The sequence below is a fragment of the Mus musculus genome, chromosome 17 (genome assembly GCF_000001635.26).
Source record: "Mus musculus strain C57BL/6J chromosome 17, GRCm38.p6 C57BL/6J".
Taxonomy (NCBI): domain Eukaryota; kingdom Metazoa; phylum Chordata; class Mammalia; order Rodentia; family Muridae; genus Mus; species Mus musculus.
This window is the reverse complement of record NC_000083.6, coordinates 31,725,347-31,731,732: the sequence shown is the minus strand read 5'-3', so window position 1 is coordinate 31,731,732 and position 6,386 is coordinate 31,725,347. Positions and strand designations below refer to the sequence as shown.

The window sequence follows — 6,386 nt, the reverse complement described above, 5'->3', positions numbered from 1 at the left end:
ACATACATACATACATACATTGTTCTGCCTGTGTGTATGCCTGCCCACTGGAAGAGAACACCAAATTACACTATAGATGATTATGAGCCACCATGTGGTTGCTGGGAATTGAACTCAGGACCTCTGGAAGAGCAGCCAGTGCTCTTAATCTCTGAGCCATCTCTTCAGCCTCCCCCACCCCCACCCCGCCCCCTACAGAATTTTGACAGGTACAGAACAGGAGTGAGGAACAGAATATGTCAGATTTACCTCAGGGGGCTCCCAAGGCTACCAGATGACTATGCTAGCTGGTGTCAGTCTTTAAATAAAGTGGCTGAAGAAAGCCTTTTATGGTCACAGTTGGACTCAAGGCTTGGGGTAGCTCTTGTTCTTAATCAGGCAACCTCAGGCATCCTGGCTGACCCCAGAGTCCACACCCTCCCAGCAGAGTTAATTATAACACATCTAGTAATCCCGAGGGTCGGCATCAAAGTCATGCAGCTGTCAACTGGAGCTCACAGTTAAGTGGGCCACAAACACCCGACGATTCCGCTGACACCAACATCCCCATTCCACAGTTGGGAAGGAGGTACTTCAGGCCGAGGCAGATTCCAGACCAGGGTGTCCAACTGGTGTCCAACTGTGTGGGCCTCATTCCAGCAGGGGCCCTTAAGGGGAGCTGGAGTGGCTGGCTCTGCAGGAAGGCCAAGGATGAGGCCTTAGAAGGTGATGCTGGGAACCTGAGCTCTCAGTGTCTGACTGCGACCAGTGGCCAGGCAGACAAGAGCAGTTTCCAGGGAAGCGCAACACCAAGAGAATTACGTACAGGGGAAAAGTGAGAAACTGCCCCTTTCCAGCCTGTAAGTTCAAGCAGTGGTGTGCCAGGGACACACAAGTGCTTCCTGAAGGATCAACCACACCTGTCAGGCTTACCTCAACAACACCGTGGCCTGTGGTGCTGAGCCTAGAAGCCAACTCCTGTGCTCTGCCTTGACTCCAGTACTCAGCCTCTATAGGGGAGAGTGAGCCTCCATGAACCCCAGACAAGCGGTCCCCCAGATCTGCTTTCTCACTAATGGCCACCCCCATGCTCATACTGATATCTTTAGCCAGGCCACGATTCATGTGGAAGCCCACAGCACAGTTTGTAGCACTTAGGGGCCCACAAACTGAATCCCATTGACTCCTGGGGGCTCGTGTCCATCTCTGTCTCCCCAGATCCATTCTTGGTAGCATCTCTCAGTTTCAGCACCTTAAATCCAGAGTGCTTTTTGGACTGTGTGGATTCAAGAGACTGGAGATGTGGAGGAAGTGTCCGGACCATGGCATCTCCATCTTGGACAGTGTTTATTCCCAGAGCTAGTCAACAGTAGCCACCATGCCCACCTCCCTGCCCTGGTGGCCTTGGGACAGGGATAACAAGCAAGAAGTCAGTATACCTACTGCAGTGACATGATCCAAAAGTGTGTGTGTCCCCGCCCCTAAATATATGGGTTGATACCTAACCTGCAAGGAGATAGTTCCTAGGGGTGGAGCTAACACAGTGACAGGAGAGCACCTCCAGAAAGGAGGTGGGGTCTATGAAAGCTAATCCTGATTGTCAACTTAATGGGATTTGGCCTTGCCACGAAGGCAAGCATCTGGTGGTATCTGTGTTTTTAGTCTTGGTTAGCTGAATTAGAGAGACCCATTCTAAACAGAGGGGGCGGGGCATCCCATGGGCTGGGGCCTCCCTGACTGAGCACAAAAGAGAAAGTGAGTTAAGTACCAGCATCCTTCTCTCTTCCCTGACCCGGCTACCTCTACCTCATATGCTGGCTGCTATCACTTTTCTGACTGCAACAGAGTGTGTGCCCTCCAACTGAGAGCCAAGAGAAACCCTCACGTACTGAAGTCACCTCTTAGTCTGCCATTTTGTTCATAGCTGTGAGAAAAACAACCAAAAGAAAGCCCTAACAGAAGGGACCCCCACCCCCAGAGACCTTCCCTTCCCCTTCCCCCAGTCAGGACTCAGCAAGGAAACACCGTCTACCAAGCAGAGTTTTCCTCACCTGACACAGAACATTCAGGCACCCTGATATTGGACATCAACCTTCAGGACAGAGAGTGAGAGACAAAGTTTTCCTCTGTGGCCTATTCCCAGTGTTTTTTTTTTTTTTTTTTTTTTTTTTTTTTTTTTTTTTTTTTTGGTATTTTTTTTGGTATGATAGCCCAGACAGACTCCAGCAGGCAGTAGCAGGGACAGTCCTTTCATTTTAAGCAACAGAACAGCTGCCCCTCCCAGCACAAGTTCTCTGTCACTCCACGGACCCAGACAGATCCTACAAGAGCATCAAGATCAGAAAGCTACCCTCCCAGCCTCTATTCCTGGGGCTCAGCTGCGGCTGACTCATGCCCGCACCGCAACCTGTCAACGTGGGACGTGACTCAGCCAGTGTCACTTGGCCCAACCCATGTTACCTGCCCAGAGACCAGCTGGGTGTCCCTTCACCCAGGACATCCCCACCCTGCCCAGCCCTTAGCCTTAACCCAGATGCCTGCCCCTGCCTCCTCCTGTCAGGCAGCCTCTGTCTCCCCAGCTGCCCACCCCATTGCAAGACGAAGTTATCCTAGGAACCAGCAGGCTCAGTGTGGGATCAGAGCCAAGGTCCAAGTCACAAAGGCATGGCAGGCCCAGACAGGCTTGCTGCACACTCTGGCAAACAGTAAAATAGCAACACCTCCCCCTAGAGGATAGCCCCCTGGACAGCCCCATCTGGAAGAAAGGACTTTTTACATGGCCTCTGGTGCACCCCCCACCCAACCTTAGGGGCTCTTGGCAGCTCTTTCTCTGGGCCTCGCCTCTTTGTCCTCAGGTGCCTGGATTCTGGTACCCATGGTGATCTTCCTTACAGTGGAAAGCTGATGTTTCTTATGGTGACTCTAAGCTTAGCCTCTGCACCTGGGCTGATAGAAGAGAGACACTGGTGGCTCTTCTGGTACCAGGGATTTTCTTGCAACTCACAGAGTTGCCCTGGCCCTCTGATTGTTCATGTTCCTTCCAGACAAACGGTACCCATGAGCAGAGCAGCAGGTACGGTCCTGAAGCCCACCTAGACCAGACAACGTATGCACAGGAGGTATCAGTGGGCCAGGAGCGAGAGACAGATTGAAGACTAGACACCATCATATGGTGAATCCAGGGCAAAAAGAGCCTTGCTCTTCACACAACAGCAGAGCTGTGGAGAGTCAGAGGCCTCCTTTCTCCCCTTCCCTCCTGAGGGCATGGGGATCCTTCTGACACCCTGAGCCTAGGAGCACCTCTGCAAGCCTGCCTTGATTTCCAGGGGCCCTGCCTGCAGCTCTGTTGGCTGCCTAAAAATGTTTAAGGGCTGGCTATTGAGCCACAGTGCCCTCAGTCCCCTGATGGAGGTGTCTGTGGAAGTGGTAGGAGCCAGGTCCTTCCTCAGGGAAAGCCCTGTGTGGCCAGGAACTTCCCCTATTAGCCCAGGTTGGGAGAACACACTTCCCATGTCTCTTGGAGGGCCATGAGTCAGCTTTCTGCTGACTCAGCACAACCCTGGGCAGGGGGTCTCTCGGGAGCACCTCTACTGGGGCTCCAGACAGGAATGCAGATTCCAGAGTAGCTGGCAAAGCAGCCCCAGAATTCGTCCATTTATTCACTTCCTGCGAGGAAGTCCCACCAGCCATAGCTTTGCTGCCGTGCAGTCTTTGAGAATGAGGCTCTGGGGTCAGCCGGCACTTCCAGTCAGTCTTTCCATCTGTCAGATGTGGGATGTGGGACTCACTCCATTCTTCCTATGTCCCCTCAACTCTTTTGCAGGGACAAACCTCCACAGAAGGACCTGTTCAAGTTTATCTTTCTTTCTCATGTACACATGTCACCAGCCTTGTCAAGACCCCAGAGGACATTGCCAACCTGCTTGGAAGGACTGCTGATATCCCCTGACCACATCCATCTCACAGACCTGCAGTGGTCTCAAAGGGCCTGTGCCACAGCAGGGCCCTCAAACCTTGGATGGAATCCATTGTCATGGTTAAGACCCCAGGTTCCACACTCTAACCTATATTCCTCTCAGAAAGAGCAGAAAGAGCTAACAGAAACCCTGGCTTAGATGAGGCTTGTGGGAAGGGCACAGCAGAGACTGAGATGAAAAGCTGGTCTGCTTCCGCCATGGGAAAGGAAGCAGGCATGTACCTTGCAGATTGGTAACTGAGGAGGAGCCGGCATTTGCTGAGTAGCTGTTCTGGGACAAAGGAACACGGAATTGGCAAGGGCAAGGCTAAAGGAAGCTACTGTCACTCAAACGTGTTTGGCCTTGGCACTCCATGAATAAGAGCCCAGTGAGTCCAGGAGAAGCCAAGCCAAGCTGGCTGCACTCAGTGTCAGACCCAGAATCCTCCTGCTCCTTCTCTGGATCCTTGCTTGACCTTCAGACAAGGCCCTGCACCCAGAGAGAAGGAAACCAGATTTGCAGCAGGCTAGAGATGGATTAACACTGGAGGGTAAGGTCACAGCAGGAAGGCCAGCCCTGATTTTCCTAACAAATGCTGGGTCACATCAGGAACCTTGTCAGTCACACTACTTGTCACACCTCCTCTATCCCTGCTTTCTAGACAGCTTAATTCTAAGGCCATTCTCAGTATATGTCCCATATACTCACTCTTTCCACACAGAGGGAGATGGCAGAACTGGTCTCCTCCACTTTTCATAAAGTCAGGAAACTGAGTCCTTCTAGTAGCACCAAAACTCCTAGACAGAGATCTAAAAACTTAGACAGAAAAGGAAAAGAGGGCATGTGGTGGGGGACTGTATTGGGGGATGGGAAACAGACTTAGTTCTCATCAAATAGTCTGCCCAAAAAAAAAAAAAAAAAAAAAAAACCCTCAAAAAAAAAAAAAAACTCAGAAAAAATCATGAGACTGTATTTCTGAAGATTTAAAAAACCCACCTTAGCATGGGGTTGGGTGGAGAACTCAGGCAAGGTTAATGAAGATAAAGGTTGTGCTAAGGTGGGGAAGCCCCGAGGAACGGAGCCCCTAAGCACAACAGAGATTTCCTCCTTTTCTTAAACATCCTGAGACCCAGACTCCTTCCTTCTTGTTGCTCTGCCATCTTCCCAGTTCCGTTCTCATCTTGAGACCCGAAACAGCGGCTCTGTACTCTTCTCCCATGCCCCCTCATCTTTACTCCACTGAAGTCAGCCCTTCTTGTAACACACCCTGGGTAAGGTGTGGTGACTGGAGTCCTTGGCCAGTTCCTTCTCCCACTCTAGAGAAGGTTGCTCTGCCAAGCCCTCCGCCCCCATCCAACCTGCATAACCTCTGTTGCCTCCTGGCTCTGCTTACGGCAACATGCAGGTGCGTGGCTGGTTCTTGGGCTTTCTGTTGCTTTCATTGGCTCCAAATGGCTGTGGCATCTCTGGCAGGGAGGCCTCTTGCCCAGAGTGGATGGGAAAACCAAACAAAGCCACTTCCCCAGGGAAGGCTTAATCCACCTTGTATGTGGCTGGCCCCATGACCCTCTGGGCATGGCAACCATGAACCAACCTGAGCTAGGCTGCTCATGGAAGCCTAAAGGAACTGTGTTGCCAGCCAGTAGTTAGTCTTTTTCCCTTTAACTGATCCATCATTGAGTGATAACAAGTTACTACGATGACAAAATCTCAACTCAAAGGGACCCTGGAAAATGCTTCTAGGCTGTGGCAGTTCTAGCTGGCTCCACCCATCCCTTTCCCAATCCCAGACCCGGGCTCCCTAAGTAGACCTTTACTGGAGGCTGTAGGGTCGGGCAGCAGCATCAGGTCCTGCTTGACCCCGAGAGCCTCATCCTCAAAGCCTTGCTGCTTGGCTCCTAATGGCACATGATGACAGGCCACCACCTGCCTGTGACACCTGACAGGCAGCCAGGGAAAAGAAATGAACAGCAGAGTCTCTGAAAAGCCTGCGGCAGGCAGGGCCCCCACCGGGCGGGCACACTCAGAAACTCGTGATTTTTCTCTTACTTACAAACTGAAGAGTTGATTTGGGAAACTGCAGCCTGTTAATGTCTCGCTGGCAGGTCCCTGAAAGGGACCTCCCTCTGAGAAGTGCAGTGCTGTCCTCTTTGCCCACAGCTTTCCTTCCCTCCGAGAGCCTCTGAAACAGGGTTTCCAGCGGGGCTGCTCACAGTGGGGCAGGAGGGGAGGGGGCCAATGCTTTTTCTCCTGGCTTACTGGGTCTGAGGTTTGTTGTAGATGTAGCCTTGGAGACCCACGCACTGCTAATGGATTCTAAATGGAGCAGCTTGGAGCAAATGTTAAATAGGGAAGGCATAGAAAGAGCATCCCCTGCAAGGACCTGGAGTGGAGCTGAGACATTCAGAGAACCGCTTTGGGACAGAAGGCCAAGATCCAGCAGGGGCTTCC

The 6,386-nt window shown here is 51.9% G+C and overlaps 1 long non-coding RNA gene across 1 annotated transcript; it reads right to left on the bottom strand.

Annotated features, from left to right (window-relative positions):
- Window positions 1-212: 212 nt before the first annotated feature.
- On the bottom strand, window positions 213-4,815 carry Gm30255. The gene is made up of 3 exons (XR_385531.1): window positions 4,644-4,815; window positions 913-989; window positions 213-673 (listed from the first exon to the last, which is right to left on the bottom strand). It is a non-coding gene; the product is annotated as a predicted gene, 30255 (long non-coding RNA).
- Between the last annotated feature and the right edge of the window lie 1,571 nt (window positions 4,816-6,386).